Source organism: Pleurodeles waltl, unplaced genomic scaffold (assembly GCF_031143425.1).
Source record: "Pleurodeles waltl isolate 20211129_DDA unplaced genomic scaffold, aPleWal1.hap1.20221129 scaffold_525, whole genome shotgun sequence".
NCBI lineage: Eukaryota > Metazoa > Chordata > Amphibia > Caudata > Salamandridae > Pleurodeles > Pleurodeles waltl.
Genome location: NW_027150233.1, coordinates 14,548 through 42,026, shown reverse-complemented (window position 1 = coordinate 42,026; position 27,479 = coordinate 14,548). Strand labels below are relative to the sequence as shown.

Below are 27,479 nucleotides of genomic sequence, written 5' to 3'. Positions count from 1 at the left end.
GAGCCTGAATCTAAAAGGATCTAGCTAGCTAGGCCAGAGTCACAAGCCAGACACCCCCTTTCAAAAGAATCTGAGAGGGAGCCAGCCCGGGACTAGCCATCTTTACACCTCCCAAGGCACCCAGAACTAGCCTCCTGTATACCTCCAAGGGCACCAACAACGGGCACCAATAACGGGCAAGCCCTATGAAAAGCACAGCCTGAGTGTTGGTGGCCACCTGTGAAAAGTAGGGTGACCCCTGGCCTGCTGGCAGCAGAGATGTTGGGAGCAGAGACAATCTAATGCCTGCTGTCGTGATGATTCAAGACAGCCAAGAAAAGCAGCCTCACGCTCCGCAGAAATTCTTTCCCATGAGCCACCTGGCCTATGCAAATGAGTAGACAGCAGGCCTCAGAACAAAACACCAACTTCCTCTGGCAAAGGAAACAGCAGACAGCCCACAGGTGTACCCCAACTGCTAGCACTTTTGTCTTCAACAAACGATAAACAGCCTCACCTGTGGCAAGGCCTCAAAAAATTGAATGAAACTCGTAAACGTTCCTCTCCACGGAAATCTTTAGTAAAAGGCGAAAGATTTATTCGTTTTGAAGAGAAACCCGAGTGTGTTACAAGCTGAGCCTAGCAGGGCATGTGGCGCCACAAACAGAGACCCTGCCATTGCGAGGGCGAGGGTCCGAGAGGTGGTTTTTCGCCCTACTTAACAGGGCAAGAACCACAGGGGAGAGCAAAACAGCCCAAACGTTCAAGGCCCCTGCTTCAAGTAGAGAAAGAAAAAATGGTGGACCGTTTTCATGGTTCTGTCTGGGCATATGCAAATTTCGGTGGCACTCGCCTCAGCTGATTGGCCAGGGTGAGTCTGCTGGGCAGGGAAAAGGGAAAGCTGGAGGCAGGCTGTAAGTGAAGTGGGCGCGCAGGGAAACGTTTTCCTATAGATTGTGTGTATTGAATGCCACTGATGCCACAGTAAGGCTTTGCAGCGCTAATAGTATTCCCATTAGACACCACCCAGGTACGCAGCAGCAGGCAGGTGAAAATAAGGGAATACCGAGCAGAAGCTGAGGTATCAATGGTAAATGCTGGCTTTTTTTCTCCCTGCAATGCTTTCCTGACACGGTTATCTTCTGGTAGATTTTGCCAGACATTTGTGTGCAGTGTCAAAGCAATTAGACAGAATGTTGAACCCAGTTCTGCTGCAAAAGAGTGCTGCTTACCTTCCCATGGCCTCAGAGGCAGCACACTTTAAAGCAGCTCGGCCTGCTTGTATCACTATCCCTTTCGGTTGGAGTCGCTCTCTGGGCCTTTTGTCTCCATGATAATTGACCCTTTCCTGCAATAACCATCCCATCCAAATGCAGTGGGCCACCACCATGCTCCAGAACAAGTCATGTGCTTTCAGGCACATCCTCTAACTGAGCCTGAATCTAAAAGGATCTAGCTAGCTAGGCCAGAGTCACAAGCCAGACACCCCCTTTCAAAAGAATCTGAGAGGGAGCCAGCCCGGGACTAGCCATCTTTACACCGCCCAAGGCACCCAGAACTAGCCTCCTGTATACCTCCAAGGGCACCAACAACGGGCAAGCCCTATGAAAAGCACAGCCTGAGTGTTGGTGGCCACCTGTGAAAAGTAGGGTGACCCCTGGCCTGCTGGCAGCAGAGATGTTGGGAGCAGAGACAATCTAATGCCTGCTGTCGTGATGATTCAAGACAGCCAAGAAAAGCAGCCTCACGCTCCGCAGAAATTCTTTCCCATGAGCCACCAGGCCTATGCAAATGAGTAGACAGCAGGCCTCAGAACAAAACACCAAGGGGCATATTTATACTCCGTTTGCGCCGAATTAGTGTCGTTTTTTTCGACGCAAATTCGGCGCAAAACTAACGCCATATTTATACTTTGGCGTTAGACGCGTCTAGTGCCAAAGTATGGGCAAATAGCGTCATTTTTTTGCGTGAACGCCTTCCTTGCGTTAATGAGATGCAAGGAAGGCGTTCCCGTCTAAAAAAATGACGGCGACGCAAATGCGTCGTATTTATACTCCCGGGCAAAAATCACGCCCGGGAGGTGGCGGGTCAAAAAACCCCGCATTTGCGCCACTATTTAACGCCTGGGTCAGGGTAGGCGTTAAGGGGCCTGTTGGCTCAGAATGAGCCCACAGGTGCCCTCCCCTGCCCCCAGGGACCCCCCCTGCCACCCCTGCCCGCCCCAGGAGGACACCCAAGGATGGAGGGACCCACCCCAGGGACATTCAGGTAAGTTCAGGTAAGTATAATTTTTTACATTTTTGATTTTTTTTGGGTGGCATAGGGGGGCCTTATTTGTGCCCCCCTACATGCCACTATGCCCAATGACCATGCCCAGGGGACATAAGTCCCCTGGGCATGGCCATTGGGCAAGGGGGCATGACTCCTGTCTTTACTAAGACAGGAGTCATTTAAATGGCGTCTGGGCGTCGAAAATAATGGCGCAAATCGGGTTGAGGCGATTTTATGGCCTCAACCTGACTTGCCCCATTTTAAGACGCCCTAACGCCATTTTCCCCCTACGGCGGCGCTGCCTGGTCTACGGCCCATATTTATACTTTTTGACGCTAAACTGCGCTAACGCAGTTTAGCGTCAAAAAATTTAGCGCCGTCTAACGCCATTCTGAAGCGCCATGCGGGCGCCGTATTTATGGAATGGCGTTAGCCAGCGCTAGCAGACCGGCGCTGCCTGGTGTGCGTGGAAAAAAAACACGTAGACCAGGCAGCGCCGGCGTAGGGGGAAAATGGCGTTAGGGCGTCTTAAAATGGGGCAAGTCAGGTTGAGGCCAAAAAATCGCCTCAACCCGATTTGCGCCATTATTTTCGACGCCCAGACGGCATTTAAATGACTCCTGTCTTAGTAAAGACAGGAGTCATGCCCCCTTGCCCAATGGCCATGCCCAGGGGACTTATGTCCCCTGGGCATGGTCATTGGGCATAGTGGCATGTAGGGGGGCACAAATAAGGCCCCCCTATGCCACCCAAAAAAAATAAAAAATGTAAAAAATTATACTTACCTGAACTTACCTGAATGTCCCTGGGGTGGGTCCCTCCATCCTTGGGTGTCCTCCTGGGGTGGGCAGGGGTGGCGGGGGGGGTCCCTGGGGGCAGGGGAGGGCACCTGTGGGCTCATTTTGAGCCCACAGGCCCCTTAACGCCTACCCTGACCCAGGCGTTAAATAGTGGCGCAAATGCGGGGTTTTTTGACCCGCCACCTCCCGGGCGTGATTTTTGCCCGGGAGTATAAATACGACGCATTTGCGTCGCCGTCATTTTTTTAGACGGGAACGCCTTCCTTGCATCTCATTAACGCAAGGAAGGCGTTCACGCAAAAAAATGACGCTATTTGCCCATACTTTGGCGCTAGACGCGTCTAACGCCAAAGTATAAATATGGCGTTAGTTTTGCGCCGAATTTGCGTCGAAAAAAACAAAGCTAATTCGGCGCAAACGGAGTATAAATACTGGCCTACGTGTTTTTTTTCCACGCACACCAGGCAGCGCCGGTCTGCTAGCGCCGGCTAACGCCATTCCATAAATACGGCGCCCGCATGGCGCTTCAGAATGGCGTTAGACGGCGCTAAATTTTTTGACGCTAAACTGCGTTAGCGCAGTTTAGCGTCAAAAAGTATAAATATGGGCCCAAGGGGCATATTTATACTCCGTTTGCGCCGAATTAGCGTCGTTTTTTTCGACGCAAATTCGGCGCAAAACTAACGCCATATTTATACTTTGGCGTTAGACGCGTCTAGCGCCAAAGTATGGGCAAATAGCGTCATTTTTTTGCGTGAACGCCTTCCTTGCGTTAATGAGATGCAAGGAAGGCGTTCCCGGCGAAAAAAATGACGGCGACGCAAATGCGTCGTATTTATACTCCCGGGCAAAAATCACGCCCGGGAGGTGGCGGGTCAAAAAACCCCGCATTTGCGCCACTATTTAACTCCTGGGTCAGGGTAGGCGTTAAGGGGCCTGTGGGCTCAAAATGAGCCTACAGGTGCCCTCCCCTGCCCCCAGGGACCCCCCCTGCCACCCCTGCCCACCCCAGGAGGACACCCAAGGATGGAGGGACCCACCCCAGGGACATTCAGGTAAGTTCAGGTAAGTATAATTTTTTACATTTTTTATTTTTTTTGGGTGGCATAGGGGGGCCTTATTTGTGCCCCCCTACATGCCACTATGCCCAATGACCATGCCCAGGGGACATAAGTCCCCTGGGCATGGCCATTGGGCAAGGGGGCATGACTCCTGTCTTTACTAAGACAGGAGTCATTTAAATGCCGTCTGGGCGTCGAAAATAATGGCGCAAATCGGGTTGAGGCGATTTTTTGGCCTCAACCTGACTTGCCCCATTTTAAGACGCCCTAACGCCATTTTCCCCCTACGCCGGCGCTGCCTGGTCTACGTGTTTTTTTTCCACGCACACCAGGCAGCGCCGGTCTGCTAGCGCCGGCTAACGCCATTCCATAAATACGGCGCCCGCATGGCGCTTCAGAATGGCGTTAGACGGCGCTAAATTTTTTGACGCTAAACTGCTTTAGCGCAGTTTAGCGTCAAAAAGTATAAATATGGGCCCAACTTCCTCTGGCAAAGGAAACAGCAGACAGCCCACAGGTGTACCCCAACTGCTAGCACTTTTGTCTTCAACAAACGATAAACAGCCTCACCTGTGGCAAGGCCTCAAAAAATTGAATGAAACTCGTAAACGTTCCTCTCCACGGAAATCTTTAGTAAAAGGCGAAAGATTTATTTGTTTTGAAGAGAAACCCGAGAGTGTTACAAGCTGAGCCTAGCAGGGCATGTGGCGCCACAAACAGAGACCCTGCCATTGCGAGGGCGAGGGTCCGAGAGGTGGTTTTTCGCCCTACTTAACAGGGCAAGAACCACAGGGGAGAGCAAAACAGCCCAAACGTTCAAGGCCCCTGCTTCAAGTAGAGAAAGAAAAAATGGTGGACCGTTTTCAGGGTTCTGTCTGGGCATATGCAAATTTCGGTGGCACTCGCCTCAGCTGATTGGCCAGGGTGAGTCTGCTGGGCAGGGAAAAGGGAAAGCTGGAGGCAGGCTGTAAGTGAAGTGGGCGCGCAGGGAAACGTTTTCCTATAGATTGTGTGTATTGAATGCCACTGATGCCACAGTAAGGCTTTGCAGCGCTAATAGTATTCCCATTAGACACCACCCAGGTACGCAGCAGCAGGCAGGTGAAAATAAGGGAATACCGAGCAGAAGCTGAGGTATCAATGGTAAATGCTGGCTTTTTTTCTCCCTGCAATGCTTTCCTGACACGGTTATCTTCTGGTAGATTTTGCCAGACATTTGTGTGTAGTGTCAAAGCAATTAGACAGAATGTTAAACCCAGTTCTGCTGCAAAAGAGTGCTGCTTACCTTCCCATGGCCTCAGAGGCAGCACACTTTAAAGCAGCTCGGCCTGCTTGTATCACTATCCCTTTCGGTTGGAGTCGCTCTCTGGGCCTTTTGTCTCCATGATAATTGACCCTTTCCTGCAATAACCATCCCATCCAAATGCAGTGGGCCACCACCATGCTCCAGAACAAGTCATGTGCTTTCAGGCACATCCTCTAGCTGAGCCTGAATCTAAAAGGATCTAGCTAGCTAGGCCAGAGTCACAAGCCAGACACCCCCTTTCAAAAGAATCTGAGAGGGAGCCAGCCCGGGACTAGCCATCTTTACACCTCCCAAGGCACCCAGAACTAGCCTCCTGTATACCTCCAAGGGCACTAACAACGGGCAAGCCCTATGAAAAGCACAGCCTGAGTGTTGGTGGCCACCTGTGAAAAGTAGGGTGACCCCTGGCCTGCTGGCAGCAGAGATGTTGGGAGCAGAGACAATCTAATGCCTGCTGTCGTGATGATTCAAGACAGCCAAGAAAAGCAGCCTCACGCTCCGCAGAAATTCTTTCCCATGAGCCACCTGGCTTATGCAAATGAGTAGACAGCAGGCCTCAGAACAAAACACCAACTTCCTCTGGCAAATGAAACAGCAGACAGCCCACAAGTGTACCCCAACTGCTAGCACTTTTATCTTCAACAAACGATAAACAGCCTCACCTGTGGCAAGGCCTCAAAAAATTGAATGAAACTTGTAAACGTTCCTCTCCACGGAAATCTTTAGTAAAAGGCGAAAGATTTGGGCCCGTATTTATACTCCGTTTGCGCCGAATTTGCGTTGTTTTTTTCGACGCAAATTCGACGCAAAACCAACGCCAACTAACGCCATATTTATACTATGGCGTTAGACGCTTCGGGCGCCAAAGTGCCCGGAGTGTGCGTCATTTTTTAGCGTGAACCCCTTCCTTGCGTTAATGAGATGCAAGGGAGGCGTTCCCGTCTTAAAAAATGACTCCCAGGCCTTTACGTGGTATTTATACTCCCGGGCAAAAGAGACGCCCGGGAGTGGGCGTGGCTAAAAACGGCGCATTTGCGCCGCTTTTTAACGCCTGGGTCAGGCATGGCGTTAAGGGACAAGTGGGCTCAAAATGAGCCCAGAGTGCCCTCCCCTGCCCCCAGGGACCCCCCCTGCCACCCTTGCCCACCCCAGGAGGACACCCAAGGCTGGAGGGACCCACCCCAGGGACATTCAGGTAAGTTCAGGTAAGTATTTTTTTTTTTTTTTTAATAATTTTTTTTGGCATAGGGGTGCCTGATTTGTGCCCCCCTACATGCCACTATGCCCAATGACCATGCCCAGGGGACAGAAGTCCCCTGGGCATGGCCATTGGGCAAGGGGGCATGACTCCTATCTTTACAATGATAGGAGTCATGTTGATGGGGGATGGGCGTCGTTAAAAAATGGCGCAAGTCGGGTTAAGACGATTTTTTTGCCTCAACCTGACTTGCCCCATTTTAAGACGCCCTAACGTCATTTTTGCCCAACGCCGGCGCTGCCTGGTCTACGTGGTTTTTTTCCACGCACACCAGGCAGCGCCGGTCTGCTTGCGCCGGCTAACGCCTTTCCATAGATACGGCGCCCGCATGGCGCTTCAGAATGGCGTTAGACGGCGCAAAATTTTTTGACGCTAAACTGCGTTAGCGCAGTTTAGCGTCAAAAAGTATAAATATGGGCCTTATTCTTTTGAAGAGAAACCCGAGTGTGTTACAAGCTGAGCCTAGCAGGGCATGTGGCGCCACAAACAGAGACCCTGCCATTGCGAGGGCGAGGGTCCGAGAGGTGGTTTTTCGCCCTACTTAACAGGGCAAGAACCACAGGGGAGAGCAAAACAGCCCAAACGTTCAAGGCCCCTGCTTCAAGTAGAGAAAGAAAAAATGGTGGACCGTTTTCAGGGTTCTGTCTGGGCATATGCAAATTTCGGTGGCACTCGCCTCAGCTGATTGGCCAGGGTGAGTCTGCTGGGCAGGGAAAAGGGAAAACTGGAGGCAGGCTGTAAGTGAAGTGGGCGCGCAGGGAAACGTTTTCCTATAGATTGTGTGTATTGAATGCCACTGATGCCACAGTAAGGCTTTGCAGCGCTAATAGTATTCCCATTAGACACCACCCAGGTACGCAGCAGCAGGCAGGTGAAAATAAGGGAATAACAAGCAGAAGCTGAGGTATCAATGGTAAATGCTGGCTTTTTTTCTCCCTGCAATGCTTTCCTGACACGGTTATCTTCTGGTAGATTTTGCCAGACATTTGTGTGCAGTGTCAAAGCAATTAGACAGAATGTTGAACCCAGTTCTGCTGCAAAAGAGTGCTGCTTACCTTCCCATGGCCTCAGAGGCAGCACACTTTAAAGCAGCTCGGCCTGCTTGTATCACTATCCCTTTCGGTTGGAGTCGCTCTCTGGGCCTTTTGTCTCCATGATAATTGACCCTTTCCTGCAATAACCATCCCATCCAAATGCAGTGGGCCACCACCATGCTCCAGAACAAGTCATGTGCTTTCAGGCACATCCTCTAGCTGAGCCTGAATCTAAAAGGATCTAGCTAGCTAGGCCAGAGTCACAAGCCAGACACCCCCTTTCAAAAGAATCTGAGAGGGAGCCAGCCCGGGACTAGCCATCTTTACACCTCCCAAGGCACCCAGAACTAGCCTCCTGTATACCTCCAAGGGCACCAATAACGGGCAAGCCCTATGAAAAGCACAGCCTGAGTGTTGGTGGCCACCTGTGAAAAGTAGGGTGACCCCTGGCCTGCTGGCAGCAGAGATGTTGGGAGCAGAGACAATCTAATGCCTGCTGTCGTGATGATTCAAGACAGCCAAGAAAAGCAGCCTCACGCTCCGCAGAAATTCTTTCCCATGAGCCACCTGGCCTATGCAAATGAGTAGACAGCAGGCCTCAGAACAAAACACCAACTTCCTCTGGCAAAGGAAACAGCAGACAGCCCACAGGTGTACCCCAACTGCTAGCACTTTTGTCTTCAACAAACGATAAACAGCCTCACCTGTGGCAAGGCCTCAAAAAATTGAATGAAACTCGTAAACGTTCCTCTCCACGGAAATCTTTAGTAAAAGGCGAAAGATTTATTCGTTTTGAAGAGAAACCCGAGTGTGTTACAAGCTGAGCCTAGCAGGGCATGTGGCGCCACAAACAGAGACCCTGCCATTGCGAGGGCGAGGGTCCGAGAGGTGGTTTTTCGCCCTACTTAACAGGGCAAGAACCACAGGGGAGAGCAAAACAGCCCAAACGTTCAAGGCCCCTGCTTCAAGTAGAGAAAGAAAAAATGGTGGACCGTTTTCAGGGTTCTGTCTGGGCATATGCAAATTTCGGTGGCACTCGCCTCAGCTGATTGGCCAGGGTGAGTCTGCTGGGCAGGGAAAAGGGAAAGCTGGAGGCAGGCTGTAAGTGAAGTGGGCGCGCAGGGAAACGTTTTCCTATAGATTGTGTGTATTGAATGCCACTGATGCCACAGTAAGGCTTTGCAGCGCTAATAGTATTCCCATTAGACACCACCCAGGTACGCAGCAGCAGGCAGGTGAAAATAAGGGAATACCGAGCAGAAGCTGAGGTATCAATGGTAAATGCTGGCTTTTTTTCTCCTTGCAATGCTTTCCTGACACGGTTATCTTCTGGTAGATTTTGCCAGACATTTGTGTGCAGTGTCAAAGCAATTAGACAGAATGTTGAACCCAGTTCTGCTGCAAAAGAGTGCTGCTTACCTTCCCATGGCCTCAGAGGCAGCACACTTTAAAGCAGCTCGGCCTGCTTGTATCACTATCCCTTTCGGTTGGAGTCGCTCTCTGGGGCTTTTGTCTCCATGATAATTGACCCTTTCCTGCAATAACCATCCCATCCAAATGCAGTGGGCCACCACCATGCTCCAGAACAAGTCATGTGCTTTCAGGCACATCCTCTAACTGAGCCTGAATCTAAAAGGATCTAGCTAGCTAGGCCAGAGTCACAAGCCAGACACCCCCTTTCAAAAGAATCTGAGAGGGAGCCAGCCCGGGACTAGCCATCTTTACACCGCCCAAGGCACCCAGAACTAGCCTCCTGTATACCTCCAAGGGCACCAACAACGGGCAAGCCCTATGAAAAGCACAGCCTGAGTGTTGGTGGCCACCTGTGAAAAGTAGGGTGACCCCTGGCCTGCTGGCAGCAGAGATGTTGGGAGCAGAGACAATCTAATGCCTGCTGTCGTGATGATTCAAGACAGCCAAGAAAAGCAGCCTCACGCTCCGCAGAAATTCTTTCCCATGAGCCACCAGGCCTATGCAAATGAGTAGACAGCAGGCCTCAGAACAAAACACCAAGGGGCATATTTATACTCCGTTTGCGCCGAATTAGTGTCGTTTTTTTCGACGCAAATTCGGCGCAAAACTAACGCCATATTTATACTTTGGCGTTAGATGCGTCTAGTGCCAAAGTATGGGCAAATAGCGTCATTTTTTTGCGTGAACGCCTTCCTTGCGTTAATGAGATGCAAGGAAGGCGTTCCCGTCTAAAAAAATGACGGCGACGCAAATGCGTCGTATTTATACTCCCGGGCAAAAATCACGCCCGGGAGGTGGCGGGTCAAAAAACCCCGCATTTGCGCCACTATTTAACGCCTGGGTCAGGGTAGGCGTTAAGGGGCCTGTTGGCTCAGAATGAGCCCACAGGTGCCCTCCCCTGCCCCCAGGGACCCCCCCTGCCACCCCTGCCCGCCCCAGGAGGACACCCAAGGATGGAGGGACCCACCCCAGGGACATTCAGGTAAGTTCAGGTAAGTATAATTTTTTACATTTTTGATTTTTTTTGGGTGGCATAGGGGGGCCTTATTTGTGCCCCCCTACATGCCACTATGCCCAATGACCATGCCCAGGGGACATAAGTCCCCTGGGCATGGCCATTGGGCAAGGGGGCATGACTCCTGTCTTTACTAAGACAGGAGTCATTTAAATGGCGTCTGGGCGTCGAAAATAATGGCGCAAATCGGGTTGAGGCGATTTTATGGCCTCAACCTGACTTGCCCCATTTTAAGACGCCCTAACGCCATTTTCCCCCTACGGCGGCGCTGCCTGGTCTACGGCCCATATTTATACTTTTTGACGCTAAACTGCGCTAACGCAGTTTAGCGTCAAAAAATTTAGCGCCGTCTAACGCCATTCTGAAGCGCCATGCGGGCGCCGTATTTATGGAATGGCGTTAGCCAGCGCTAGCAGACCGGCGCTGCCTGGTGTGCGTGGAAAAAAAACACGTAGACCAGGCAGCGCCGGCGTAGGGGGAAAATGGCGTTAGGGCGTCTTAAAATGGGGCAAGTCAGGTTGAGGCCAAAAAATCGCCTCAACCCGATTTGCGCCATTATTTTCGACGCCCAGACGGCATTTAAATGACTCCTGTCTTAGTAAAGACAGGAGTCATGCCCCCTTGCCCAATGGCCATGCCCAGGGGACTTATGTCCCCTGGGCATGGTCATTGGGCATAGTGGCATGTAGGGGGGCACAAATAAGGCCCCCCTATGCCACCCAAAAAAAATAAAAAATGTAAAAAATTATACTTACCTGAACTTACCTGAATGTCCCTGGGGTGGGTCCCTCCATCCTTGGGTGTCCTCCTGGGGTGGGCAGGGGTGGCGGGGGGGTCCCTGGGGGCAGGGGAGGGCACCTGCGGGCTCATTTTGAGCCCACAGGCCCCTTAACGCCTACCCTGACCCAGGCGTTAAATAGTGGCGCAAATGCGGGGTTTTTTGACCCGCCACCTCCCGGGCGTGATTTTTGCCCGGGAGTATAAATACGACGCATTTGCGTCGCCGTCATTTTTTTAGACGGGAACGCCTTCCTTGCATCTCATTAACGCAAGGAAGGCGTTCACGCAAAAAAATGACGCTATTTGCCCATACTTTGGCGCTAGACGCGTCTAACGCCAAAGTATAAATATGGCGTTAGTTTTGCGCCGAATTTGCGTCGAAAAAAACAAAGCTAATTCGGCGCAAACGGAGTATAAATACTGGCCTACGTGTTTTTTTTTCCACGCACACCAGGCAGCGCCGGTCTGCTAGCGCCGGCTAACGCCATTCCATAAATACGGCGCCCGCATGGCGCTTCAGAATGGCGTTAGACGGCGCTAAATTTTTTGACGCTAAACTGCGTTAGCGCAGTTTAGCGTCAAAAAGTATAAATATGGGCCCAAGGGGCATATTTATACTCCGTTTGCGCCGAATTAGCGTCGTTTTTTTCGACGCAAATTCGGCGCAAAACTAACGCCATATTTATACTTTGGCGTTAGACGCGTCTAGCGCCAAAGTATGGGCAAATAGCGTCATTTTTTTGCGTGAACGCCTTCCTTGCGTTAATGAGATGCAAGGAAGGCGTTCCCGTCGAAAAAAATGACGGCGACGCAAATGCGTCGTATTTATACTCCCGGGCAAAAATCACGCCCGGGAGGTGGCGGGTCAAAAAACCCCGCATTTGCGCCACTATTTAACTCCTGGGTCAGGGTAGGCGTTAAGGGGCCTGTGGGCTCAAAATGAGCCTACAGGTGCCCTCCCCTGCCCCCAGGGACCCCCCCTGCCACCCCTGCCCACCCCAGGAGGACACCCAAGGATGGAGGGACCCACCCCAGGGACATTCAGGTAAGTTCAGGTAAGTATAATTTTTTACATTTTTTATTTTTTTTGGGTGGCATAGGGGGGCCTTATTTGTGCCCCCCTACATGCCACTATGCCCAATGACCATGCCCAGGGGACATAAGTCCCCTGGGCATGGCCATTGGGCAAGGGGGCATGACTCCTGTCTTTACTAAGACAGGAGTCATTTAAATGCCGTCTGGGCGTCGAAAATAATGGCGCAAATCGGGTTGAGGCGATTTTTTGGCCTCAACCTGACTTGCCCCATTTTAAGACGCCCTAACGCCATTTTCCCCCTACGCCGGCGCTGCCTGGTCTACGTGTTTTTTTTCCACGCACACCAGGCAGCGCCGGTCTGCTAGCGCCGGCTAACGCCATTCCATAAATACGGCGCCCGCATGGCGCTTCAGAATGGCGTTAGACGGCGCTAAATTTTTTGACGCTAAACTGCTTTAGCGCAGTTTAGCGTCAAAAAGTATAAATATGGGCCCAACTTCCTCTGGCAAAGGAAACAGCAGACAGCCCACAGGTGTACCCCAACTGCTAGCACTTTTGTCTTCAACAAACGATAAACAGCCTCACCTGTGGCAAGGCCTCAAAAAATTGAATGAAACTCGTAAACGTTCCTCTCCACGGAAATCTTTAGTAAAAGGCGAAAGATTTATTTGTTTTGAAGAGAAACCCGAGAGTGTTACAAGCTGAGCCTAGCAGGGCATGTGGCGCCACAAACAGAGACCCTGCCATTGCGAGGGCGAGGGTCCGAGAGGTGGTTTTTCGCCCTACTTAACAGGGCAAGAACCACAGGGGAGAGCAAAACAGCCCAAACGTTCAAGGCCCCTGCTTCAAGTAGAGAAAGAAAAAATGGTGGACCGTTTTCAGGGTTCTGTCTGGGCATATGCAAATTTCGGTGGCACTCGCCTCAGCTGATTGGCCAGGGTGAGTCTGCTGGGCAGGGAAAAGGGAAAGCTGGAGGCAGGCTGTAAGTGAAGTGGGCGCGCAGGGAAACGTTTTCCTATAGATTGTGTGTATTGAATGCCACTGATGCCACAGTAAGGCTTTGCAGCGCTAATAGTATTCCCATTAGACACCACCCAGGTACGCAGCAGCAGGCAGGTGAAAATAAGGGAATACCGAGCAGAAGCTGAGGTATCAATGGTAAATGCTGGCTTTTTTTCTCCCTGCAATGCTTTCCTGACACGGTTATCTTCTGGTAGATTTTGCCAGACATTTGTGTGTAGTGTCAAAGCAATTAGACAGAATGTTAAACCCAGTTCTGCTGCAAAAGAGTGCTGCTTACCTTCCCATGGCCTCAGAGGCAGCACACTTTAAAGCAGCTCGGCCTGCTTGTATCACTATCCCTTTCGGTTGGAGTCGCTCTCTGGGCCTTTTGTCTCCATGATAATTGACCCTTTCCTGCAATAACCATCCCATCCAAATGCAGTGGGCCACCACCATGCTCCAGAACAAGTCATGTGCTTTCAGGCACATCCTCTAGCTGAGCCTGAATCTAAAAGGATCTAGCTAGCTAGGCCAGAGTCACAAGCCAGACACCCCCTTTCAAAAGAATCTGAGAGGGAGCCAGCCCGGGACTAGCCATCTTTACACCTCCCAAGGCACCCAGAACTAGCCTCCTGTATACCTCCAAGGGCACTAACAACGGGCAAGCCCTATGAAAAGCACAGCCTGAGTGTTGGTGGCCACCTGTGAAAAGTAGGGTGACCCCTGGCCTGCTGGCAGCAGAGATGTTGGGAGCAGAGACAATCTAATGCCTGCTGTCGTGATGATTCAAGACAGCCAAGAAAAGCAGCCTCACGCTCCGCAGAAATTCTTTCCCATGAGCCACCTGGCTTATGCAAATGAGTAGACAGCAGGCCTCAGAACAAAACACCAACTTCCTCTGGCAAATGAAACAGCAGACAGCCCACAAGTGTACCCCAACTGCTAGCACTTTTATCTTCAACAAACGATAAACAGCCTCACCTGTGGCAAGGCCTCAAAAAATTGAATGAAACTTGTAAACGTTCCTCTCCACGGAAATCTTTAGTAAAAGGCGAAAGATTTGGGCCCGTATTTATACTCCGTTTGCGCCGAATTTGCGTTGTTTTTTTCGACGCAAATTCGACGCAAAACCAACGCCAACTAACGCCATATTTATACTATGGCGTTAGACGCTTCGGGCGCCAAAGTGCCCGGAGTGTGCGTCATTTTTTAGCGTGAACCCCTTCCTTGCGTTAATGAGATGCAAGGGAGGCGTTCCCGTCTTAAAAAATGACTCCCAGGCCTTTACGTGGTATTTATACTCCCGGGCAAAAGAGACGCCCGGGAGTGGGCGTGGCTAAAAACGGCGCATTTGCGCCGCTTTTTAACGCCTGGGTCAGGCATGGCGTTAAGGGACAAGTGGGCTCAAAATGAGCCCAGAGTGCCCTCCCCTGCCCCCAGGGACCCCCCCTGCCACCCTTGCCCACCCCAGGAGGACACCCAAGGCTGGAGGGACCCACCCCAGGGACATTCAGGTAAGTTCAGGTAAGTATTTTTTTTTTTTTTTTAATAATTTTTTTTGGCATAGGGGTGCCTGATTTGTGCCCCCCTACATGCCACTATGCCCAATGACCATGCCCAGGGGACAGAAGTCCCCTGGGCATGGCCATTGGGCAAGGGGGCATGACTCCTATCTTTACAATGATAGGAGTCATGTTGATGGGGGATGGGCGTCGTTAAAAAATGGCGCAAGTCGGGTTAAGACGATTTTTTTGCCTCAACCTGACTTGCCCCATTTTAAGACGCCCTAACGTCATTTTTGCCCAACGCCGGCGCTGCCTGGTCTACGTGGTTTTTTTCCACGCACACCAGGCAGCGCCGGTCTGCTTGCGCCGGCTAACGCCATTCCATAGATACGGCGCCCGCATGGCGCTTCAGAATGGCGTTAGACGGCGCAAAATTTTTTGACGCTAAACTGCGTTAGCGCAGTTTAGCGTCAAAAAGTATAAATATGGGCCTTATTCTTTTGAAGAGAAACCCGAGTGTGTTACAAGCTGAGCCTAGCAGGGCATGTGGCGCCACAAACAGAGACCCTGCCATTGCGAGGGCGAGGGTCCGAGAGGTGGTTTTTCGCCCTACTTAACAGGGCAAGAACCACAGGGGAGAGCAAAACAGCCCAAACGTTCAAGGCCCCTGCTTCAAGTAGAGAAAGAAAAAATGGTGGACCGTTTTCAGGGTTCTGTCTGGGCATATGCAAATTTCGGTGGCACTCGCCTCAGCTGATTGGCCAGGGTGAGTCTGCTGGGCAGGGAAAAGGGAAAACTGGAGGCAGGCTGTAAGTGAAGTGGGCGCGCAGGGAAACGTTTTCCTATAGATTGTGTGTATTGAATGCCACTGATGCCACAGTAAGGCTTTGCAGCGCTAATAGTATTCCCATTAGACACCACCCAGGTACGCAGCAGCAGGCAGGTGAAAATAAGGGAATAACAAGCAGAAGCTGAGGTATCAATGGTAAATGCTGGCTTTTTTTCTCCCTGCAATGCTTTCCTGACACGGTTATCTTCTGGTAGATTTTGCCAGACATTTGTGTGCAGTGTCAAAGCAATTAGACAGAATGTTGAACCCAGTTCTGCTGCAAAAGAGTGCTGCTTACCTTCCCATGGCCTCAGAGGCAGCACACTTTAAAGCAGCTCGGCCTGCTTGTATCACTATCCCTTTCGGTTGGAGTCGCTCTCTGGGCCTTTTGTCTCCATGATAATTGACCCTTTCCTGCAATAACCATCCCATCCAAATGCAGTGGGCCACCACCATGCTCCAGAACAAGTCATGTGCTTTCAGGCACATCCTCTAGCTGAGCCTGAATCTAAAAGGATCTAGCTAGCTAGGCCAGAGTCACAAGCCAGACACCCCCTTTCAAAAGAATCTGAGAGGGAGCCAGCCCGGGACTAGCCATCTTTACACCTCCCAAGGCACCCAGAACTAGCCTCCTGTATACCTCCAAGGGCACCAACAACGGGCACCAATAACGGGCAAGCCCTATGAAAAGCACAGCCTGAGTGTTGGTGGCCACCTGTGAAAAGTAGGGTGACCCCTGGCCTGCTGGCAGCAGAGATGTTGGGAGCAGAGACAATCTAATGCCTGCTGTCGTGATGATTCAAGACAGCCAAGAAAAGCAGCCTCACGCTCCGCAGAAATTCTTTCCCATGAGCCACCTGGCCTATGCAAATGAGTAGACAGCAGGCCTCAGAACAAAACACCAACTTCCTCTGGCAAAGGAAACAGCAGACAGCCCACAGGTGTACCCCAACTGCTAGCACTTTTGTCTTCAACAAACGATAAACAGCCTCACCTGTGGCAAGGCCTCAAAAAATTGAATGAAACTCGTAAACGTTCCTCTCCACGGAAATCTTTAGTAAAAGGCGAAAGATTTATTCGTTTTGAAGAGAAACCCGAGTGTGTTACAAGCTGAGCCTAGCAGGGCATGTGGCGCCACAAACAGAGACCCTGCCATTGCGAGGGCGAGGGTCCGAGAGGTGGTTTTTCGCCCTACTTAACAGGGCAAGAACCACAGGGGAGAGCAAAACAGCCCAAACGTTCAAGGCCCCTGCTTCAAGTAGAGAAAGAAAAAATGGTGGACCGTTTTCAGGGTTCTGTCTGGGCATATGCAAATTTCGGTGGCACTCGCCTCAGCTGATTGGCCAGGGTGAGTCTGCTGGGCAGGGAAAAGGGAAAGCTGGAGGCAGGCTGTAAGTGAAGTGGGCGCGCAGGGAAACGTTTTCCTATAGATTGTGTGTATTGAATGCCACTGATGCCACAGTAAGGCTTTGCAGCGCTAATAGTATTCCCATTAGACACCACCCAGGTACGCAGCAGCAGGCAGGTGAAAATAAGGGAATACCGAGCAGAAGCTGAGGTATCAATGGTAAATGCTGGCTTTTTTTCTCCCTGCAATGCTTTCCTGACACGGTTATCTTCTGGTAGATTTTGCCAGACATTTGTGTGTAGTGTCAAAGCAATTAGACAGAATGTTAAACCCAGTTCTGCTGCAAAAGAGTGCTGCTTACCTTCCCATGGCCTCAGAGGCAGCACACTTTAAAGCAGCTCGGCCTGCTTGTATCACTATCCCTTTCGGTTGGAGTCGCTCTCTGGGCCTTTTGTCTCCATGATAATTGACCCTTTCCTGCAATAACCATCCCATCCAAATGCAGTGGGCCACCACCATGCTCCAGAACAAGTCATGTGCTTTCAGGCACATCCTCTAGCTGAGCCTGAATCTAAAAGGATCTAGCTAGCTAGGCCAGAGTCACAAGCCAGACACCCCCTTTCAAAAGAATCTGAGAGGGAGCCAGCCCGGGACTAGCCATCTTTACACCTCCCAAGGCACCCAGAACTAGCCTCCTGTATACCTCCAAGGGCACCAACAACGGGCACCAATAACGGGCAAGCCCTATGAAAAGCACAGCCTGAGTGTTGGTGGCCACCTGTGAAAAGTAGGGTGACCCCTGGCCTGCTGGCAGCAGAGATGTTGGGAGCAGAGACAATCTAATGCCTGCTGTCGTGATGATTCAAGACAGCCAAGAAAAGCAGCCTCACGCTCCGCAGAAATTCTTTCCCATGAGCCACCTGGCCTATGCAAATGAGTAGACAGCAGGCCTCAGAACAAAACACCAAGGGGCATATTTATACTCCGTTTGCGCCGAATTAGTGTCATTTTTTTCGACGCAAATTCGGCGCAAAACTAACGCCATATTTATACTTTGGCGTTAGACGCGTCTAGTGCCAAAGTATGGGCAAATAGCGTCATTTTTTTGCGTGAACGCCTTCCTTGCGTTAATGAGATGCAAGGAAGGCGTTCCCGTCTAAAAAAATGACGGCGACGCAAATGCGTCGTATTTATACTCCCGGGCAAAAATCACGCCCGGGAGGTGGCGGGTCAAAAAACCCCGCATTTGCGCCACTATTTAACGCCTGGGTCAGGGTAGGCGTTAAGGGGCCTGTTGGCTCAGAATGAGCCCACAGGTGCCCTCCCCTGCCCCCAGGGACCCCCCCTGCCACCCCTGCCCGCCCCAGGAGGACACCCAAGGATGGAGGGACCCACCCCAGGGACATTCAGGTAAGTTCAGGTAAGTATAATTTTTTACATTTTTTATTTTTTTTGGGTGGCATAGGGGGGCCTTATTTGTGCCCCCCTACATGCCACTATGCCCAATGACCATGCCCAGGGGACATAAGTCCCCTGGGCATGGCCATTGGGCAAGGGGGCATGACTCCTGTCTTTACTAAGACAGGAGTCATTTAAATGGCGTCTGGGCGTCGAAAATAATGGCGCAAATCGGGTTGAGGCGATTTTTTGGCCTCAACCTGACTTGCCCCATTTTAAGACGCCCTAACGCCATTTTCCCCCTACGGCGGCGCTGCCTGGTCTACGGCCCATATTTATACTTTTTGACGCTAAACTGCGCTAACGCAGTTTAGCGTCAAAAAATTTAGCGCCGTCTAACGCCATTCTGAAGCGCCATGTGGGCGCCGTATTTATGGAATGGCGTTAGCCGGCGCTAGCAGACCGGCGCTGCCTGGTGTGCGTGGAAAAAAAACACGTAGACCAGGCAGCGCCGGCGTAGGGGGAAAATGGCGTTAGGGCGTCTTAAAATGGGGCAAGTCAGGTTGAGGCCAAAAAATCGCCTCAACCCGATTTGCGCCATTATTTTCGACGCCCAGACGGCATGTAAATGACTCCTGTCTTAGTAAAGACAGGAGTCATGCCCCCTTGCCCAATGGCCATGCCCAGGGGACTTATGTCCCCTGGGCATGGTCATTGGGCATAGTGGCATGTAGGGGGGCACAAATAAGGCCCCCCTATGCCACCCAAAAAAAATAAAAAATGTAAAAAATTATACTTACCTGAACTTACCTGAATGTCCCTGGGGTGGGTCCCTCCATCCTTGGGTGTCCTCCTGGGGTGGGCAGGGGTGGCAGGGGGGGTCCCTGGGGGCAGGGGAGGGCACCTGTGGGCTCATTTTGAGCCCACAGGCCCCTTAACGCCTACCCTGACCCAGGCGTTAAATAGTGGCGCAAATGCGGGGTTTTTTGACCCGCCACCTCCCGGGCGTGATTTTTGCCCGGGAGTATAAATACGACGCATTTGCGTCGCCGTCATTTTTTTAGACGGGAACGCCTTCCTTGCATCTCATTAACGCAAGGAAGGCGTTCACGCAATAAAATGACGCTATTTGCCCATACTTTGGCGCTAGACGCGTCTAACGCCAAAGTATAAATATGGCGTTAGTTTTGCGCCGAATTTGCGTCGAAAAAAACAAAGCTAATTCGGCGCAAACGGAGTATAAATACTGGCCTACGTGTTTTTTTTCCACGCACACCAGGCAGCGCCGGTCTGCTAGCGCCGGCTATCGCCATTCCATAAATACGGCGCCCGCATGGCGCTTCAGAATGGCGTTAGACGGCGCTACATTTTTTGACGCTAAACTGCGTTAGCGCAGTTTAGCGTCAAAAAGTATAAATATGGGCCCAAGGGGCATATTTATACTCCGTTTGCGCCGAATTAGCGTCGTTTTTTTCGACGCAAATTCGGCGCAAAACTAACGCCATATTTATACTTTGGCGTTAGACGCGTCTAGCGCCAAAGTATGGGCAAATAGCGTCATTTTTTTGCGTGAACGCCTTCCTTGCGTTAATGAGATGCAAGGAAGGCGTTCCCGTCTAAAAAAATGACGGCGACGCAAATGCGTCGTATTTATACTCCCGGGCAAAAATCACGCCCGGGAGGTGGCGGGTCAAAAAACCCTGCATTTGCGCCACTATTTAACTCCTGGGTCAGGGTAGGCGTTAAGGGGCCTGTGGGCTCAAAATGAGCCTACAGGTGCCCTCCCCTGCCCCCAGGGACCCCCCCTGCCACCCCTGCCCACCCCAGGAGGACACCCAAGGATGGAGGGACCCACCCCAGGGACATTCAGGTAAGTTCAGGTAAGTATAATTTTTTACATTTTTTATTTTTTTTGGGTGGCATAGGGGGGCCTTATTTGTGCCCCCCTACATGCCACTATGCCCAATGACCATGCCCAGGGGACATAAGTCCCCTGGGCATGGCCATTGGGCAAGGGGGCATGACTCCTGTCTTTACTAAGACAGGAGTCATTTAAATGCCGTCTGGGCGTCGAAAATAATGGCGCAAATCGGGTTGAGGCGATTTTTTGGCCTCAACCTGACTTGCCCCATTTTAAGACGCCCTAACGCCATTTTCCCCCTACGCCGGCGCTGCCTGGTCTACGTGTTTTTTTTCCACGCACACCAGGCAGCGCCGGTCTGCTAGCGCCGGCTAACGCCATTCCATAAATACGGCGCCCGCATGGCGCTTCAGAATGGCGTTAGACGGCGCTAAATTTTTTGACGCTAAACTGCTTTAGCGCAGTTTAGCGTCAAAAAGTATAAATATGGGCCCAACTTCCTCTGGCAAAGGAAACAGCAGACAGCCCACAGGTGTACCCCAACTGCTAGCACTTTTGTCTTCAACAAACGATAAACAGCCTCACCTGTGGCAAGGCCTCAAAAAATTGAATGAAACTCGTAAACGTTCCTCTCCACGGAAATCTTTAGTAAAAGGCGAAAGATTTATTCGTTTTGAAGAGAAACCCGAGTGTGTTACAAGCTGAGCCTAGCAGGGCATGTGGCGCCACAAACAGAGACCCTGCCATTGCGAGGGCGAGGGTCCGAGAGGTGGTTTTTCGCCCTACTTAACAGGGCAAGAACCACAGGGGAGAGCAAAACAGCCCAAACGTTCAAGGCCCCTGCTTCAAGTAGAGAAAGAAAAAATGGTGGACCGTTTTCAGGGTTCTGTCTGGGCATATGCAAATTTCGGTGGCACTCGCCTCAGCTGATTGGCCAGGGTGAGTCTGCTGGGCAGGGAAAAGGGAAAGCTGGAGGCAGGCTGTAAGTGAAGTGGGCGCGCAGGGAAACGTTTTCCTATAGATTGTGTGTATTGAATGCCACTGATGCCACAGTAAGGCTTTGCAGCGCTAATAGTATTCCCATTAGACACCACCCAGGTACGCAGCAGCAGGCAGGTGAAAATAAGGGAATACCGAGCAGAAGCTGAGGTATCAATGGTAAATGCTGGCTTTTTTTCTCCCTGCAATGCTTTCCTGACACGGTTATCTTCTGGTAGATTTTGCCAGACATTTGTGTGTAGTGTCAAAGCAATTAGACAGAATGTTAAACCCAGTTCTGCTGCAAAAGAGTGCTGCTTACCTTCCCATGGCCTCAGAGGCAGCACACTTTAAAGCAGCTCGGCCTGCTTGTATCACTATCCCTTTCGGTTGGAGTCGCTCTCTGGGCCTTTTGTCTCCATGATAATTGACCCTTTCCTGCAATAACCATCCCATCCAAATGCAGTGGGCCACCACCATGCTCCAGAACAAGTCATGTGCTTTCAGGCACATCCTCTAGCTGAGCCTGAATCTAAAAGGATCTAGCTAGCTAGGCCAGAGTCACAAGCCAGACACCCCCTTTCAAAAGAATCTGAGAGGGAGCCAGCCCGGGACTAGCCATCTTTACACCTCCCAAGGCACCCAGAACTAGCCTCCTGTATACCTCCAAGGGCACCAACAACGGGCAAGCCCTATGAAAAGCACAGCCTGAGTGTTGGTGGCCACCTGTGAAAAGTAGGGTGACCCCTGGCCTGCTGGCAGCAGAGATGTTGGGAGCAGAGACAATCTAATGCCTGCTGTCGTGATGATTCAAGACAGCCAAGAAAAGCAGCCTCACGCTCCGCAGAAATTCTTTCCCATGAGCCACCTGGCTTATGCAAATGAGTAGACAGCAGGCCTCAGAACAAAACACCAACTTCCTCTGGCAAATGAAACAGCAGACAGCCCACAAGTGTACCCCAACTGCTAGCACTTTTATCTTCAACAAACGATAAACAGCCTCACCTGTGGCAAGGCCTCAAAAAATTGAATGAAACTTGTAAACGTTCCTCTCCACGGAAATCTTTAGTAAATGGCGAAAGATTTGGGCCCGTATTTATACTCCGTTTGCGCCGAATTTGCGTTGTTTTTTTCGACGCAAATTCGACGCAAAACCAACGCCAACTAACGCCATATTTATACTATGGCGTTAGACGCTTCGGGCGCCAAAGTGCCCGGAGTGTGCGTCATTTTTTAGCGTGAACCCCTTCCTTGCGTTAATGAGATGCAAGGGAGGCGTTCCCGTCTTAAAAAATGACTCCCAGGCCTTTACGTGGTATTTATACTCCCGGGCAAAAGAGACGCCCGGGAGTGGGCGTGGCTAAAAAACGGCGCATTTGCGCCGCTTTTTAACGCCTGGGTCAGGCATGGCGTTAAGGGACAAGTGGGCTCAAAATGAGCCCAGAGTGCCCTCCCCTGCCCCCAGGGACCCCCCCCTGCCACCCTTGCCCACCCCAGGAGGACACCCAAGGCTGGAGGGACCCACCCCAGGGACATTCAGGTAAGTTCAGGTAAGTATTTTTTTTTTTTTTTTAATAATTTTTTTTGGCATAGGGGTGCCTGATTTGTGCCCCCCTACATGCCACTATGCCCAATGACCATGCCCAGGGGACAGAAGTCCCCTGGGCATGGCCATTGGGCAAGGGGGCATGACTCCTATCTTTACAATGATAGGAGTCATGTTGATGGGGGATGGGCGTCGTTAAAAAATGGCGCAAGTCGGGTTAAGACGATTTTTTTGCCTCAACCTGACTTGCCCCATTTTAAGACGCCCTAACGTCATTTTTGCCCAACGCCGGCGCTGCCTGGTCTACGTGTTTTTTTTCCACGCACACCAGGCAGCGCCGGTCTGCTTGCGCCGGCTAACGCCATTCCATAGATACGGCGCCCGCATGGCGCTTCAGAATGGCGTTAGACGGCGCAAAATTTTTTGACGCTAAACTGCGTTAGCGCAGTTTAGCGTCAAAAAGTATAAATATGGGCCTTATTCTTTTGAAGAGAAACCCGAGTGTGTTACAAGCTGAGCCTAGCAGGGCATGTGGCGCCACAAACAGAGACCCTGCCATTGCGAGGGCGAGGGTCCGAGAGGTGGTTTTTCGCCCTACTTAACAGGGCAAGAACCACAGGGGAGAGCAAAACAGCCCAAACGTTCAAGGCCCCTGCTTCAAGTAGAGAAAGAAAAAATGGTGGACCGTTTTCAGGGTTCTGTCTGGGCATATGCAAATTTCGGTGGCACTCGCCTCAGCTGATTGGCCAGGGTGAGTCTGCTGGGCAGGGAAAAGGGAAAACTGGAGGCAGGCTGTAAGTGAAGTGGGCGCGCAGGGAAACGTTTTCCTATAGATTGTGTGTATTGAATGCCACTGATGCCACAGTAAGGCTTTGCAGCGCTAATAGTATTCCCATTAGACACCACCCAGGTACGCAGCAGCAGGCAGGTGAAAATAAGGGAATAACAAGCAGAAGCTGAGGTATCAATGGTAAATGCTGGCTTTTTTTCTCCCTGCAATGCTTTCCTGACACGGTTATCTTCTGGTAGATTTTGCCAGACATTTGTGTGCAGTGTCAAAGCAATTAGACAGAATGTTGAACCCAGTTCTGCTGCAAAAGAGTGCTGCTTACCTTCCCATGGCCTCAGAGGCAGCACACTTTAAAGCAGCTCGGCCTGCTTGTATCACTATCCCTTTCGGTTGGAGTCGCTCTCTGGGCCTTTTGTCTCCATGATAATTGACCCTTTCCTGCAATAACCATCCCATCCAAATGCAGTGGGCCACCACCATGCTCCAGAACAAGTCATGTGCTTTCAGGCACATCCTCTAACTGAGCCTGAATCTAAAAGGATCTAGCTAACTAGGCCAGAGTCACAAGCCAGACACCCCCTTACAAAAAAATCTGAGAGGGAGCCAGCCCGGGACTAGCCATCTTTACACCGCCCAAGGCACCCAGAACTAGCCTCCTGTATACCTCCAAGGGCACCAACAACGGGCACCAATAACGGGCAAGCCCTATGAAAAGCACAGCCTGAGTGTTGGTGGCCACCTGTGAAAAGTAGGGTGACCCCTGGCCTGCTGGCAGCAGAGATGTTGGGAGCAGAGACAATCTAATGCCTGCTGTCGTGATGATTCAAGACAGCCAAGAAAAGCAGCCTCACGCTCCGCAGAAATTCTTTCCCATGAGCCACCTGGCCTATGCAAATGAGTAGACAGCAGGCCTCAGAACAAAACACCAAGGGGCATATTTATACTCCGTTTGCGCCGAATTAGTGTCGTTTTTTTCGACGCAAATTCGGCGCAAAACTAACGCCATATTTATACTTTGGCGTTAGACGCGTCTAGTGCCAAAGTATGGGCAAATAGCGTCATTTTTTTGCGTGAACGCCTTCCTTGCGTTAATGAGATGCAAGGAAGGCGTTCCCGTCTAAAAAAATGACGGCGACGCAAATGCGTCGTATTTATACTCCCGGGCAAAAATCACGCCCGGGAGGTGGCGGGTCAAAAAACCCCGCATTTGCGCCACTATTTAACGCCTGGGTCAGGGTAGGCGTTAAGGGGCCTGTTGGCTCAGAATGAGCCCACAGGTGCCCTCCCCTGCCCCCAGGGACCCCCCCTGCCACCCCTGCCCGCCCCAGGAGGACACCCAAGGATGGAGGGACCCACCCCAGGGACATTCAGGTAAGTTCAGGTAAGTATAATTTTTTACATTTTTTATTTTTTTTGGGTGGCATAGGGGGGCCTTATTTGTGCCCCCCTACATGCCACTATGCCCAATGACCATGCCCAGGGGACATAAGTCCCCTGGGCATGGCCATTGGGCAAGGGGGCATGACTCCTGTCTTTACTAAGACAGGAGTCATTTAAATGGCGTCTGGGCGTCGAAAATAATGGCGCAAATCGGGTTGAGGCGATTTTTTGGCCTCAACCTGACTTGCCCCATTTTAAGACGCCCTAACGCCATTTTCCCCCTACGGCGGCGCTGCCTGGTCTACGGCCCATATTTATACTTTTTGACGCTAAACTGCGCTAACGCAGTTTAGCGTCAAAAAATTTAGCGCCGTCTAACGCCATTCTGAAGCGCCATGCGGGCGCCGTATTTATGGAATGGCGTTAGCCGGCGCTAGCAGACCGGCGCTGCCTGGTGTGCGTGGAAAAAAAAACACGTAGACCAGGCAGCGCCGGCGTAGGGGGAAAATGGCGTTAGGGCGTCTTAAAATGGGGCAAGTCAGGTTGAGGCCAAAAAATCGCCTCAACCCGATTTGCGCCATTATTTTCGACGCCCAGACGGCATGTAAATGACTCCTGTCTTAGTAAAGACAGGAGTCATGCCCCCTTGCCCAATGGCCATGCCCAGGGGACTTATGTCCCCTGGGCATGGTCATTGGGCATAGTGGCATGTAGGGGGGCACAAATAAGGCCCCCCTATGCCACCCAAAAAAAATAAAAAATGTAAAAAATTATACTTACCTGAACTTACCTGAATGTCCCTGGGGTGGGTCCCTCCATCCTTGGGTGTCCTCCTGGGGTGGGCAGGGGTGGCAGGGGGGGTCCCTGGGGGCAGGGGAGGGCACCTGTGGGCTCATTTTGAGCCCACAGGCCCCTTAACGCCTACCCTGACCCAGGCGTTAAATAGTGGCGCAAATGCGGGGTTTTTTGACCCGCCACCTCCCGGGCGTGATTTTTGCCCGGGAGTATAAATACGACGCATTTGCGTCGCCGTCATTTTTTTAGACGGGAACGCCTTCCTTGCATCTCATTAACGCAAGGAAGGCGTTCACGCAATAAAATGACGCTATTTGCCCATACTTTGGCGCTAGACGCGTCTAACGCCAAAGTATAAATATGGCGTTAGTTTTGCGCCGAATTTGCGTCGAAAAAAACAAAGCTAATTCGGCGCAAACGGAGTATAAATACTGGCCTACGTGTTTTTTTTCCACGCACACCAGGCAGCGCCGGTCTGCTAGCGCCGGCTATCGCCATTCCATAAATACGGCGCCCGCATGGCGCTTCAGAATGGCGTTAGACGGCGCTACATTTTTTGACGCTAAACTGCGTTAGCGCAGTTTAGCGTCAAAAAGTATAAATATGGGCCCAAGGGGCATATTTATACTCCGTTTGCGCCGAATTAGCGTCGTTTTTTTCGACGCAAATTCGGCGCAAAACTAACGCCATATTTATACTTTGGCGTTAGACGCGTCTAGCGCCAAAGTATGGGCAAATAGCGTCATTTTTTTGCGTGAACGCCTTCCTTGCGTTAATGAGATGCAAGGAAGGCGTTCCCGTCTAAAAAAATGACGGCGACGCAAATGCGTCGTATTTATACTCCCGGGCAAAAATCACGCCCGGGAGGTGGCGGGTCAAAAAACCCTGCATTTGCGCCACTATTTAACTCCTGGGTCAGGGTAGGCGTTAAGGGGCCTGTGGGCTCAAAATGAGCCTACAGGTGCCCTCCCCTGCCCCCAGGTACCCCCCCTGCCACCCCTGCCCACCCCAGGAGGACACCCAAGGATGGAGGGACCCACCCCAGGGACATTCAGGTAAGTTCAGGTAAGTATAATTTTTTACATTTTTTATTTTTTTTGGGTGGCATAGGGGGGCCTTATTTGTGCCCCCCTACATGCCACTATGCCCAATGACCATGCCCAGGGGACATAAGTCCCCTGGGCATGGCCATTGGGCAAGGGGGCATGACTCCTGTCTTTACTAAGACAGGAGTCATTTAAATGCCGTCTGGGCGTCGAAAATAATGGCGCAAATCGGGTTGAGGCGATTTTTTGGCCTCAACCTGACTTGCCCCATTTTAAGACGCCCTAACGCCATTTTCCCCCTACGCCGGCGCTGCCTGGTCTACGTGTTTTTTTTCCACGCACACCAGGCAGCGCCGGTCTGCTAGCGCCGGCTAACGCCATTCCATAAATACGGCGCCCGCATGGCGCTTCAGAATGGCGTTAGACGGCGCTAAATTTTTTGACGCTAAACTGCTTTAGCGCAGTTTAGCGTCAAAAAGTATAAATATGGGCCCAACTTCCTCTGGCAAAGGAAACAGCAGACAGCCCACAGGTGTACCCCAACTGCTAGCACTTTTGTCTTCAACAAACGATAAACAGCCTCACCTGTGGCAAGGCCTCAAAAAATTGAATGAAACTCGTAAACGTTCCTCTCCACGGAAATCTTTAGTAAAAGGCGAAAGATTTATTCGTTTTGAAGAGAAACCCGAGTGTGTTACAAGCTGAGCCTAGCAGGGCATGTGGCGCCACAAACAGAGACCCTGCCATTGCGAGGGCGAGGGTCCGAGAGGTGGTTTTTCGCCCTACTTAACAGGGCAAGAACCACAGGGGAGAGCAAAACAGCCCAAACGTTCAAGGCCCCTGCTTCAAGTAGAGAAAGAAAAAATGGTGGACCGTTTTCAGGGTTCTGTCTGGGCATATGCAAATTTCGGTGGCACTCGCCTCAGCTGATTGGCCAGGGTGAGTCTGCTGGGCAGGGAAAAGGGAAAGCTGGAGGCAGGCTGTAAGT

General features: G+C 51.4%; 7 non-coding genes and 3 pseudogenes across 7 annotated transcripts; all 10 read right to left on the bottom strand.

Annotated features, from left to right (window-relative positions):
- Positions 1-488: 488 nt before the first annotated feature.
- Positions 489-604, bottom strand: LOC138278652 (U5 spliceosomal RNA). Its single transcript, XR_011200792.1, has one exon. It is a non-coding gene; the product is annotated as a U5 spliceosomal RNA (small nuclear RNA).
- Positions 605-4,673: 4,069 nt separating this feature from the next.
- LOC138278659 (U5 spliceosomal RNA) lies at positions 4,674-4,789 on the bottom strand. The gene has a single exon (XR_011200799.1). It is a non-coding gene; the product is annotated as a U5 spliceosomal RNA (small nuclear RNA).
- Positions 4,790-6,071: 1,282 nt separating this feature from the next.
- On the bottom strand, positions 6,072-6,237 carry LOC138278666 (U5 spliceosomal RNA; annotated as a pseudogene).
- A 2,168-nt stretch (positions 6,238-8,405) lies between these two features.
- LOC138278651 (U5 spliceosomal RNA) lies at positions 8,406-8,521 on the bottom strand. Its single transcript, XR_011200791.1, has one exon. It is a non-coding gene; the product is annotated as a U5 spliceosomal RNA (small nuclear RNA).
- A 4,069-nt stretch (positions 8,522-12,590) lies between these two features.
- LOC138278658 (U5 spliceosomal RNA) lies at positions 12,591-12,706 on the bottom strand. The gene has a single exon (XR_011200798.1). It is a non-coding gene; the product is annotated as a U5 spliceosomal RNA (small nuclear RNA).
- Positions 12,707-13,988: 1,282 nt separating this feature from the next.
- Positions 13,989-14,154, bottom strand: LOC138278665 (U5 spliceosomal RNA; annotated as a pseudogene).
- A 2,181-nt stretch (positions 14,155-16,335) lies between these two features.
- On the bottom strand, positions 16,336-16,451 carry LOC138278673 (U5 spliceosomal RNA). The gene has a single exon (XR_011200805.1). It is a non-coding gene; the product is annotated as a U5 spliceosomal RNA (small nuclear RNA).
- A 4,082-nt stretch (positions 16,452-20,533) lies between these two features.
- On the bottom strand, positions 20,534-20,649 carry LOC138278672 (U5 spliceosomal RNA). The gene has a single exon (XR_011200804.1). It is a non-coding gene; the product is annotated as a U5 spliceosomal RNA (small nuclear RNA).
- A 1,282-nt stretch (positions 20,650-21,931) lies between these two features.
- On the bottom strand, positions 21,932-22,097 carry LOC138278670 (U5 spliceosomal RNA; annotated as a pseudogene).
- Positions 22,098-27,068: 4,971 nt separating this feature from the next.
- Positions 27,069-27,184, bottom strand: LOC138278671 (U5 spliceosomal RNA). The gene has a single exon (XR_011200803.1). It is a non-coding gene; the product is annotated as a U5 spliceosomal RNA (small nuclear RNA).
- Between the last annotated feature and the right edge of the window lie 295 nt (positions 27,185-27,479).